General features: G+C 40.3%; 1 long non-coding RNA gene across 1 annotated transcript in view; it reads right to left on the bottom strand.

Moving 5' to 3' along the window:
• Positions 1 to 4,690: 4,690 nt before the first annotated feature.
• Positions 4,691 to 13,456, bottom strand: part of LOC141277518 (uncharacterized) — a 35,154-nt gene continuing 26,388 nt past the window's right edge. The window contains exon 3 of the long non-coding RNA XR_012329028.1: positions 4,691 to 7,359. This is a non-coding gene — a long non-coding RNA (uncharacterized lncRNA). The remainder of the gene's footprint in view (positions 7,360 to 13,456) is intronic.

The following is a 13,456-nucleotide window of genomic DNA, read 5'->3' as shown; positions in this document are numbered from 1 at the left end:
CATTCTCTTTTTAAATAGCATTAAAACAGCCTGAAGTGAACGAAGACCATCCACATGTCATTAGCTTTCCTTGTTGACCTATAGCCTGACAACTGGTTTCAAGTTTTGTGTGCCCAATATTGTAGAGAATAAATAGATAACCTTTGACATCCAATTTAAAGTAGCCCCCAATTAGCTCAGTATCACATCACCCTAATTTATTTTCTATATAGAACTTATCACTACCAAATGTTTTCTTATTGTGTATTGACCTATTTATATTCTGTATCTCCCACTGCATTGTTAAGTTCCAAACTCTAGGGACCTTGCTGGTCTTGTTTGTGGCTATATCTCAGCACCTGGAATAGTGCCTAGCTCGTAGGAGGTACTCAATAAATAGTCTTAGTTTGTTAAGTCAGTGAAAGAAATTTTGTAAAATTCCTACACAGTGAAAGGAAGATACAGCATACATCATTTTAAAAAATCATAGTAAAATACACAGAACATGAAATGTATCATCCTAACCATTTAAGTGTACAGTTCAGTAGTGTTAAGGGCATTCACATTGTTGACTCCACATAAATGTTTTCATCTTGCAATACTAAAATTCTTTACCCATTTAACAACTCTCCATTCTCTTGTCCTCCCAGGTCCTGGCAACTACTGTTCTACTTTCTGTCTCTGTGACTTTGACTACTGTATGCAAGTTATGTAAGTGGAATTACACAATATTTATCCTTAGACTTATTTCTTTTAGCACAATGTCCTTAAGGTTCATCCATGCTGTAGCATGTGTCAGAATTTTCTTCCTTTTTAAAGATGAATAATATTCCATTGTATGTATAGACCACATTCATTCATTCATCGATGGACATGGGTTGTTTCCACCTTTTGTCTATTGTGAATAATGATGCCATATTAGTAAATCTATTTATTTTTTTATTTGGCCTCGCGGCATGTGGGATCTTAGTTACCTGACCAGGGATCAAACCCGTGCCACCTGCAGTGGAAGCACAGAGTCTTAACCACTGGACCACCAGGGAAGTCTCCAGTAAATTTATTCTATATCATTCCTGTGTAGTGATTGACTATCTAAAGCAAAAATCTACTTGCCATCCCTCTTGTACATTATCAGAAGGTACCACAGGATATCATGCCACTTAAAAAGAAAAAAAATTGCATAAGTTTTATCTTCTAGAGGCTTCTAACCCTTCTTGGCCTAGCATCAAGGCTGCCTCCTTTACAAAGGTGGGGATGCATGGTGGGGGTAGGGCTGGTCCCAGGAATCAGTAGCTGTGCTTACACAGCCTGCTTCTCTTCAACCCTGTCCATTTCCATCTACTGCAGGGGAAGAAGATTTACCAGGCCACAGACTAGGTTCATTCAGGTCATTATTTTATATTATGAAAACATTACATCTCCCTTTGATTACTTTGTCATAGTACCTGGACAAACAGTTGAAAATTAGTAGGCATATTACAATGAGGATGATAATCAAAATGCATCTTTGTATTATTCTCGGAATGTGTTCTTTTCTCTTAATGGTTAAAGCAGATATACAATGCATGTTTAATAGGCCACAGACAGGCTGTTTTGGTTAGCCTAAAGTTCAAATTAAATCATGTATAAGCCAGAATGACTTCCCCATACCTCACTATGTGAAAATTTCTTCCATCATTTTCCCCTTTTTAATCGCAAATCTTTCCATAGAAAGCATTGATAATCAATGTATTTTTCCAGCTTTGCCAGAGTGGCTCAGTTGCCTGCTCTGGGTCCATTCATGTCCCTCAGTGCTAGGACTACTTTTTGTTTATATATTGGCCTAGTTATCCACATTGGGGGAAAACTAATCAGACATAACAGACAAGTACAGAGGTATGCTGATGGAGAAATATTTTATAGGCTATATGTTTTATCACTTATACCCAATTGTCACACAAGCATTGTACATGTGCGTTTAGCAGGAAACTTAAAGCCAGCAGTGATACACATCATGAGTAGTTATACGCTGTGACAACCTCACTAGACAGTTTTTTCCATCCTGAACATTGGGGTCAAAAATATGATTTGAAGCAAAACAATACTTTTCCATTAGAATTCTTTAAATCTCTTACCCAGTTCAGTAGTGTGAGCTGAAAGTTATCAAATGTTTTCCATATAATTTAACATACCAAATAACAATAGTTACTTTAATGTTTCTTCTAAGATGCTTAGGGGCCCTTTGAAATACTCAAAGTTAGCTAGAGAAAGAAACTTATAATCTGTTACCAAAAGCAGCTCAGTATTCCAGGAAAATTTTGTTCTCTTAACAGGGTGAAAGAAAATCAAATTCCTGTCTTATACCAGCTTGCTATTAATAACAAAGTTCATTGACCTAATTAAATCCAGTCTAATTCTAATTGCTCCTGACAATGTACAAAATTCTTTTCTCAAAGTTCCATTTTTCCACAAACCTTTTATCACTTTTTGTATCCATATGCTTTGTTCCTTATTTTTCCCCATCCTGAAACAACCAGTGCTAGGAAAAAATTATTATCATCATTTTTCCTCAACAAAAATATCTCCATTCTTTGTACCTTCTCTCACCGACAACACATATCCTACTTGATTTACACACTGAAATGCTTCCCTTGTCACTTTTAGTAGCTTTAATTACATATGACAATTTTTAACCCTTAAAAGCCTTAACAAAACCAAGAAACAAGTAATTGAACTGTTATACCAGCATTTACTGATTGGCAAACTCAAGAACATATTGCATAACCTCTAAAAACATTTTTCTCATTGCATCATTTCTCTTTAATGTGGTATATGATGCATGTTTAATAAACCCAAACATCTTTTGAAGTACTGCTAATTAACCCAAGGCTAAACTCTCAGGTAAAGTGGGATGTGCCTGTATTTCAAGGACACGATAAGAGTTAACTTTAAGCTTTCTCCAAGGCATATTTTTGTTCTCTCAGGGTGAGAAGTCTGAAAACAGTATTTTTATCAAGCTAGCTTTCTCTAACTGCATATGCAAAAAGAACCAGTTTTGGAATTTCAAAAGTTTCATCTTAACTAATTTTCTCTGGAGTTTGAAGAATACTGTTGCCATACATTGTTTTAAAAAAAATCATCAGGCTTCCCTGGTGGCGCAGTGGTTAAGAATCCTCCTGCCAATGCAGGGGACACGGGTTCGAGCCCTGGTCCGGGAAGATCCCACATGCCACGGAGCAACTAAGCCCGTGCGTCACAACTACTGAGCCTGCACTCTAGAGCCCGCGAGCCACAACTACTGAAGCCCGCGCGCCTACAGCCCGTGCTCCACAACAAGAGAAGCCACCACAATGAGAAGCCCGCGCACCGCAACCAAGAGTAGCCCGCCTCGCCGCAACTAGAGAAAGCCTGCACGCAGCAATGAAGACCCAACGCAGCCAAAAATAAATAAAATAAATAATTTTTTTAAAAATCATCTTTCTTTTTCTTTAGTCAAAATTTCATAGGGGCTTCCCTGGTGGCGCAGTGGTTGAGAGTCCGCCTGCCGATGCAGGGGACACGGGCTCGTGCCCCGGTCCGGGAAGATCCCACGTGCCGCGCAGCGGCTGGGCCCGTGAGCCATGGCCGCTGAGCCTGCGCGTCCGGAGCCTGTGCTCCGCAACGGGAGAGGCCACAGCAGGGAGAGGCCCGCGTACCGCAAAGAAAAAAAAAAAAAATTCATAGCTAAATTTTTTCTAATGAATTGAACCTGAATTTCCCATTTTACCAAAGACAACAAAGGTAGCAATCACACAAATGGAATATACATTCACACATGGAAGACAGAACTGTCAGAAATCCGCCAAGAAAATGACCAATACGGAGTCCCAAACACTTCCCCAACACAAACGGTCCTTGATGTCAGACACACATCAGAACCAACTGGCAAAAATGACCAATAACACTTTGTACTCACAAACTGCCCTCGAAGTCAAACACAAGTCAGAACCAATTGGCAAAAATGCCCAGGTAACACTTCGTGCTCACAAACAGTCCTCAACAGTAGACACACGTCAGAACCAATTAGCAAAAATGACCAATAGCACTTCGTGCTCAAAAGAGAAGTTTGCCGGGGTGACCGGTGGACTTACTCGGTCTTGGAACTCGTCCGCTTGTCCAGATGCATGTTTCCGTTCCACCAAGGAAAAGCATACATTGCCACGCAATGCCAAGCAGGGGAGAAACAGGAAGGATCCCCGTAACACATGGTTTTGGCAGCTGCTAGGAACGTCCCCCAAAATCCCCTTCTTGGGGCCAGCAAGCCTTGAGCAGCTGGCTCCTGACAGCCCTCCTGGCGCGCCGCCATGGCTGCGGCTCTGCTTGGGGAAAGCCCCGGGAGCCAGATGTCGCGAGAGTACAGCCTCACGTTGGAAGCTCAAGAAACTTACCAAAAGTGGGGATCCCGCTGCTCGCCCCTCTAAATCCAATAAACAGGCAAGGTTGGTGGAAAGGAAAGTCTGCTTTGTTTCGGAGGCGGCAACCTGGGAGGGGAGGGCAGACTCCTGTCCAAAGACGGATTCCCCCCCAACCCCGCTGACAATCAGCGGGCAAGAGCTTTTTTTTTTTTTTTTTTTTTTTTGCGGTACGCGGGCCTCTCCCATTGCGGAGCACAGGCTCTGGAAGCGCAGGCTCTGCGGCCATGGCCCACGGGCCCAGCCGCTCCGTGGCATATGGGATCCTCCCAGACCGGGGCACGAACCTGTGTCCCCTATATCGGCAGGTGGACTCTCAACCACTGCACCGCCAGGGAAGCCCAGGGGCAAGAGGTTTTATAGACGGAGGGAGGGGGCTGCATGCAAAAACAGCACAGTCAGCTCTGACAGTCATCTTCAAATGGTCATGCAGTGGTCTGAACGGTTTCATCTTGATTGTTTTAAGTACAGTTAATCTTCAGTTCCAGGGTCAATTTGTTCCCATTTCTTTGAGGCCAGTTCTCAGAATTGTGGCAGCTTATGTGATGCTACAGGCTGGTCATCATGTAGTTAACTTCTTCCACTTGGTGAGGGTTTCAGTATCTACAAGACAGCTCGCAGGATACGGGTCAGAATATGATCTATAGCCCTTGAGGAGGAACTAAAGGTCTTTGACTTTGCTTAATGACTAAACTATTATTATTTAGTCTTATTGGGCTGTTTTTGTTTGTTTCTGCATTTTCTCACTTCTCTGATTAAACTTATTCTTTAGCTAAAGTTTTTCTATAGACAAAAGGCAGGTTGAGGACATGAGGGGCAAGGACCCTACTCTGTTTCATTAGGACAAATCTTTTTCATTTTTGTGGCAGAAAAGAGGTTAATATTTCATATCTCTCTGGTAAATCAATAAGAACACAATATCACAACAAAAAATGGGCAAAGAAAATGCACAATCACAGAAGAGAATAAACACCTAATAAGCATATTCAAAGGTGATCAACTAAATGACGCTTTTACTCATATAAATGCAAAATAAAACATGGGGGAACCATTTTTTCTCTTTTTAAATTGGACAAGTTAAGGGGAAAAAAATGTTACCAATTTTGGCTAAATTTGGGGAAAAGTCACTGGAGGAGGTAGAGTAAGTGTTATATTTCACGAGACGTTGCAGTTTGTTCTGAAAGCCTTAAATATGTGCCTTCTCTTTGATTTCTCAATTAACCTTCCAGGTATTTTCTCCAAGGAAATAAACAGAGTATGTGGAAAGATTTAGCTATAAGGATATTCACTGTAGTACCCTTTATAATAAGCAGATTATAAAATAGTACTGAAGCATGAAACCAATTAAGTTAAAAAAAATTTGTGTATAGAAAAATACTAGAAGCAGATATACCAAAATGTTAGCTGTTCTTGGAGTGATGGGATTCACAACCGATCTTTATTTTCTTTGAGCTTTTATACATTTTCAAATTTCCTTTTTCTAGATTGTTTTAAATTTGAAAAAGATTACTTTTAAAAGTTCATGGCCAACTAAGTTTCTCAATTTCTCTAACTTTGAAGTCAAGTCCCATATTCTTATGACACTAATTTTTCTTCCATAGTTGTGAATGTGCAGTCTTTTATGGCTAAAACTAGGCCTGGTCTTATGTAAAAAGTGGAAGAGCTGAATTCTCTTTTGATGTCAAATCAAGTCATTCACAGAAATGTACACACAATAAACAATATGTACATATACCAGAAAGAAAAACTGGGTGGTATTTTTCTGTATTTCTAAGTATTTTTCATGTTTACGCATGATACAGAAACACTCTTTAGCTAGCAACAAATAGTAAGGGCAAAATTCAACATATAAATCAGTCATGAGCCTCACAATTCACATCTGGCATTGACTTTGAACTTCAAGAATATATTTGGCAAATATGTTGTAGACTGGTAAACAGAGTACCATACAACAAATTTTCTCATTTTTACATTATTTCTTCTTTCAGAAGGTCATTTTTATTAATGTCTTATTCATAACAGTGGTGAGTACTGTATACTTAGAAATAGTAAGAAACATATTTTCTTTCATCTTCCTGGAACTCTGAATACACTTTCCTGTGGTAGCTAAGCAGATAGGACAATCCTATGAATGACCTAATGTTATGTTTACAATGTCATGCTATGTGAATTCTAAATACAGGTGAGCAATGCATTGAACCAATTAACACAGGCAAAGACCATATACTTTTAGTCCATAAACTTCAGTTAGGAAGTTTAAATTAGATTTAAGAGGAAATTTTAGCTTAAAAATATCAAACAGAACTATAGTGGCTTTATGGGGAACTATTGCTCCATCCCATAAGATTTAATTATTTTGGATGAAGTAAAAGTGAATAAATTTAACAAGCAGTTGTTTTGACTGAAGGGTCCTCTGGACTTGGGAATGAAAAAGGAATATGAAAAAGGGTCTCCCTCCTGATTTGAGGACAAGATAATCCCCTTGCCTGGACACTTGCAGAACATATTTGCTTTCTGACACTCCTTGATGAGTAGAAAACAGTGTAGAATTGTTCTGGAAAGTTTTTTGTCCTGTCTTGCTCCTGTGCACAGCTATGTTTCACATTAGCAGACAAAAGTGGGGTGAATTTCACTGAAACAACTAAAATATGAGAGATAAAGGAGTTACACATCACTAATATCTAGATGGCTATCGAAACATGCAGAAATGCATATTACTCACTTTATGGTTGGCATGAGATTTGTTTAGTGGCTAGGAAGCAAATGTTTAAAAAATTGAGACCTTTCTAAGCATAAGCTTTTGAGAAAGACCATTTTCTCCTCAGTTCAGCATTCCTCTCCACCTCAATCTTGTAGAAGCAATTCAGAACAGAACCTGTTAAACTTGCAGAACTTGTCAGTGTGAAGCTTGATGCCATCACTCAGGCATTTTATCAGTTTTTCAGTTCACCTGGATCAATAACAACACATAATGATTACAACCGGACAGGCATACTTCAGTTCATGACCCAGTTACCCGTCAGAAAGACGTGGACAAAACCCAGCAATGGAGAAATGGGCAAACCCACCATGGTATGTGCAAATAAGCTAATGCTGGGGCTGGAAGGACCAAGAGAGCAGGGACTCTAATCTCCTTATTTTCCTGATGTGAAATCAGAGGTGCAGCGAGGAGAGGCGACTTCAGAATGATGGAGTGAAGGTAACCGGCACCAGCTTTGACACAGAGCAGACCTTCTGTGTCAACCAGCTCTGCTGTGCATTGCTTACCATTGGGCCCATCTGAGCTCTCAGAAGCTTAACTTTTGTCTTCAAGTTAAAATGGAGCAGTTAGTTTCTACTCAACAGGACTGGTATAATGATGAATGAGATAACCTTTATAAAATAGGTAACATAAAGTAGGTACTTAAAATAACATTTTATTAACATTAATGAAACTGAATTAATCTATATTTGAGTGATATCAGCTTAAACCTCACTATACTCTTTTTTTTTTTTTCTTTTTTTGCTGTACTTGGGCCTCTCACTGTTGTGGCCTCTCCCGCTGCGGAGCACAGGCTCCGGACGCGCAGGCTCAGCGGCCATGGCTCACGGGCCCAGCCGCTCCGTGGCATGTGGGATCCTCCCGGACCAGGGCACAAACCCGTGTCCCCTGCATCGGCAGGTGGACTCTCAACCACTGTGCCACCAGGGAAGCCCTCATTATACTCTTTATATAGTGTTTCTAAAATTTATAATAAAAATGGGAACCTAGAAGTCTTAAGAGCATAGCGGAGAGCAGTGTGTTCATATGGGTGATGTGGTAGTGACTTGAAATAAAAGGTAATATTTAGGTACATCTAGTTTTCCGTAGCTGCAGGATATATGATAAAGAGGCAACATATGAGGTGGTGGCATTAGAACAAGGGTGTCCAGTCTGCAAACCAGTGAGAGCATGAACCCTGGGCTCATACTCCTTTTGTCTTTAGACCTGAGGTATTCATTCTGTAAGTCAAATTCAAGTGTTGAAAACCTAGACGCTTTTAAAATTGAGTTCTTTCTGCAGAAGGAATTATATACAAATGTTAGAAGTTGATTCTGGCCAATTTTTTTTTTCACCATGCTTTGCTGCTTGCAGGATCTTAGTTCCCCAACTGGGGATTGAACCCGGGGCCACAGCAGTGAAAGCACCCAGTCCTAACCACTGGACCACCAGGGAATTCCCAATATCTGGCCAGTATTGATACAGAAGTCTAAAGCTTATTAAATTTTTTTTCTCAGTCATTGAAAATGTAATGGAGCATTTCTGAAAGTAGAATGTACATATATAATTGGACAATGCAAATGCAAAATTCCAAATTGGAATAATACAATTCAAATGTAAATTCCAAATTGGAATAATACTTTGTTAAGGGGATGCAAAATACAGCCACAGCCAGTATAATGAGGAAGACAGAATCAAAAGAAAGTGAACACATTGGGATTGGAATCTCTCTTTAAGAAACCTGGAGGATGGTCAGTCGATAGATACCCTCTTCTGTTGTCAGACCCCAGCTACATGGTATTTGATTTGAATATGTTTTAAATTTCATGGACAATTGATTTCATTAGGGTACAATTCATGAACAATTCTGATCATGATGTTACTGGGCTGCTGGCCAAGTTAGCTGGTCGCTCTGCTCTAAATAACAGATTTAATTAATTGAAAGACGCGTGCTCCCTCTTTTGCCTGGGGACTTGCTGATCCCATGGGGAGGAGGTTGGCTTGAAAGGATTAGTCAGCTGGAAGGCTCCCTGGAGAAGTAATGACCTAATTCAGAAGTGCTAAATCGTTAGTCACATCACCTATGAAAAGTTACTTATTGTTGGGGCAATAAAACCTCCCTCATGGAGGTGAGAGTGCTTATCTATAAATGGTTAGGAGAGGAGGAATTTTCTTGAGAGAAACCTATAAGGTATGTACATTGTGAACTGCGTGATAAGGCAGGTGAAAGTAAAAGAGAGAACATTGGTAAGAAATGACATACTGGTGAAGATTTAGCTAGTTTAAAATCCATTTGTAACAGACTTGAGATAATTTGGCAATGTGTTTTACATTTATATATAGTTAAAGTGAATTATGACCAATCCTCACTACACAGATAGCATGATATCTCAAAGACTGAAAATACTGAATCAGTTGACCTTTGCTGCATAAAAATTATACCAACATTTCATGGCTTGAAACAATAATATTTTATTATTTCTTTTGATCCTATGGCTTGGCTGGGTGATGCTTCTGCTGGTCTTGTCTGGGCTTAGTCACGTGTCTGTGGTATCTGGGCTAGGGGCCAGGCTATGCTGGGACAGCTGGGTTGCCTAGCACAGCATGGCCTTTCTCCTTAGGGTCATCCTGCAGGAGGCTGCCTAGGGCTGCTTCACCCGTGGCTTCAGGATTCTAGCAGCACTAGAGGGCAGCTCTGATGCACAGGCACTCTTCAAGCCTCTGCTCCCATTTGCTAAGTCACATGGACAAGCTTAGAGTGAGTGGGGAAGGGATTTTCTGGGGTCTGGATAAAGTGTGATGAGAGCAAATCCGGGCCATTACTGCCACCATCTATCACAGGCATGTTCACCCATCTTCGAATAGGAATGTCAAACTATCTCAGGAATGTTTACAACTAAAGAGTAGAATTCAGCTAGATCTGCTGTCCAATACAGATATATGTCGTTAGGTATGTACATATGTACTCATCTAAGTAAAAGTAATTTAAAATGTTCTAGTGGCCACATTAAAAAAAGAAACAAGCAACATTAATTTTTAATACTATACTTATATTGAACCTAGTATATCCAAAGTAGTAGTATTTCAACATGTCCTCATGATAAAAATTCCAAATGAAGGATTTTACTATTTTTTGTACTAAGCCTTCAAATCCAATATGTATTTTACACTCATGGCACACCTCAGTTCATACTTGGTCCATACCAAGTGCTTAATAGCTTCCTGCGGCTGGTCACCGTTGCACTGGTCGGCACAGATGGAGATGTTAACAGATGAGGCAAACGGGAGGAGGGGGATTGGAAGACTGGGATTAATGGACAGTCTGTATTCAGGGCAGTCGTCCCCCTCCCAACCATGCACACAAACCTGGCAGCAGAGGGTGGGAGGTGGGGGAGGGAGGCTTTGTTTAAGAAATGGAATGAATGCCCATAATATAATCCATCATATTAATAAATCAAAAGAAAACAAATAATCATACTAAAAGGTTCTTTTTTGTTAAAACGCAACATGAATTACTAATTAAGACAAATGAACGACAACAACAAAAACCCTAATGAAATAAGAGAGAGAGAGAGAATTCCCTCGGTGGTAAAGAATATCTACTTTAATCAGTAGCCAATATTATAAGTGGTGAAATAGCAGAAGCTTTCCTGATAAGTTCAGAACTGGTTTTCAGCAATGACCTGGAAGGGCTAAGCAGTGAAATTGGATAAGAACCTAAATTGAAGGGTAGAAATATTGGAAGGAAGAAGCAAAACAGGAAAAAAAAAAAAAGGTCCATTCACAACAGCGACAATGATACAATTAACTTAATAGGATTTCTATGATGTAGAGGATTAAAAATGACTACATATTCTTTGCCACTTTGTCTATCAAATGGTAGAGTCTAATTAAGTTCCCTCCCTCGTTGGCTGGGGTTGGCCATGTGACTTGCCTTGGCCAACGAGAACACCATGTATAACTAAACAGAGGCTTGATAAACGCTTGTGTAATGGAGCCTGTCCAAGTAAGTAAGCTCGTCTAGTGGATGGATGGAGGATGAGAGGAATCTTGGAAGACAATGAAGGCACCCAGCTGAAAGCTAGCACCAAGTCCCCCTGACGTGCGAGTCCATCTTGGACCTTCCATCTCAGCCAGCTGAATGCAGTTGGATGAGTGAGCCCAGACCAGACCAGAGGAAAAAGCACTCATTAAAGTCTAGAGAAATAATAAATAGTAAACCATTAAATCTTGGGGTAGTTTGTTATGCAGAATAATTAACTGATAAAGAACACAGCCACAGAATCCTAGAGTTGTAATTATTTTAAAAACCATTGAATTGCATTCCCTCATAACAAAGGGATACTAGAAACTAGGATTAGAGAGTTTAAATGAGGGATGACATTGACAGGCTTGGTCCAGACATCTAGTTTCCATCAATGCATTAATTTATTCATTATTCCACCAAGCATTCATTGAGTGCTCACACTGAGCCTGGTGCTGGCAACAGAAAGATCAAATTGGCTCCGTTTAGAAGACAAGATAGAATTATAAGTAAACAGTCATGATGCAGAGATAGACACTATAAGAAAGGCATGTACAAAGTGCTATTTCCGGGAACTCAGGGGCAGGGTGGGAGGGTCACAGAAGTGACATTTGCACTGGGTCATAAAGGATTAGTAAGATGTTGTGCAACAGAGAAGGTTGGGGAAGGACAGTCCAGGCAGAGACAGAGGGAGCGAAGGCCCAGAAATGTCTAAGTGAAGCCTGGTGTGGGGAATCATGAGCACTCTGCAGCCTGGTGACAGGAGGACTTGATTTGCCCTTTGCCCTTTGTCGACCTAGTTCTTCAATCCATTTTGGATTACCCTCCCCCAGAGAATCCTAATTTCAGCTAACTCTTCACCAACCTTTTTGCAAAAAGTTCCCGCCAGGGTCTGTAAATTTAAAAGGACACACCTTGCAATATCTTGCTAGAGGGTTCAGAATTTATACTTTGTCTCCTCTCTGCTGTTCTGCCTTTACTATGTCATACGTTTCGCTGCTGATTAATTTTATCCTAATAGACAGGTGAACATAATTCCCAGCATAACTTCTGGAGATAATCTGCACTTGTAAAATGAACTGATTTATTTCCTTCTGGGCAGAAGATGGAAGAGGAGAAACCTACTAATTCACACCCACTCTGCTTCCCCACGTCTCCCTGCGTCATCAAAACATGCCCTTTGGTTTCCGTGCTGTGAATCTGAATATCATTTATTGGAATTTGGCCCATTGTTCCTCATTGTCTACAGACATAACTAGAGAAATGTGTTTTCTGGAAGTTTTAAAATTCCAGTCTAAAGTCTAGCTAATCTTTTTATCCCTGTAGATAAATAGGAAAAAATGTAACAAACATTGTTTTTATTTTTACTAGCCCACATCCTCATTCAGAGGTTGTACTGTTGACAGTAATAAGGAAATCAGGTTTTTTCTAAACACCTGACAAATTACTTGTTCCTGATGAATATAGAAATAAATAGCTCTTATTTTAAGGCTGGATTATACTATTCCAGTGCTTAAAGTAAAACTGGACAGAATATCATATCAAACCACTTGAAAATAAAGGTCGTGATATCATCTTGTCTCCTTATTTTGTGGGTTGAAAGTATGTACACATTGTCAAACATGCTTCGTTCTCATTTCAATGACATTTTAATTAATTTTTTAATTTTTGGCTGCATTTGGGTCTTCGTTGCTGCACGTTGCAGTGAGCAGGGGTTACTCTTCATTGCAGTGTGAGGGCTTCTCATTGCGGTGGCTTCTCTTGTTGTGGAGCACGGGCTCTAGGTGCGCGGGCTTCAGTAATCGTGGCACGTGGGCTCAGTAGTTGTGGCTCACGGGATTAGTTGCTCTGCGGCATGTGGGATCTTCCCAGACCAGAGATCGCACCTGTGTCCCCTGCATTGGCAAGCGGATTCTTAACCACTGCGCCACCAGGGAAGTCCCTCAATGACATTTTAAATTCATTTAGTTTGCTTCCATGTTTGTCATTTAAAAAAATATGTCCTCTTGTTTCTTTGATTTTGTTGAGTAGCGTAATCCACCCCCAGTCCCTGCCATTCTAGACACACACAATTATTCTGTCAGGTACTGTGCTGGATTCTTAGGAAGAAGAATATCTAACTATCACAGGATGTGGTGAGACCTCTTCCTGGAACACAGGGAGCAAGAGACGCCTTGCAGAAAGCTGCGGAGGGGATTCAGGTGAGCTGGTGCTTGAAAGACAAGACTTCATTAGGCAGATAAAGAATGCAGGCAGAGGAAACAGTAGGAGCAAAAGCACAGA

This window comes from Tursiops truncatus, chromosome 21, assembly GCF_011762595.2.
Source record: "Tursiops truncatus isolate mTurTru1 chromosome 21, mTurTru1.mat.Y, whole genome shotgun sequence".
In the NCBI taxonomy this organism is placed as follows: domain Eukaryota; kingdom Metazoa; phylum Chordata; class Mammalia; order Artiodactyla; family Delphinidae; genus Tursiops; species Tursiops truncatus.
This window is presented reverse-complemented; position numbering and strand designations above follow the sequence as displayed.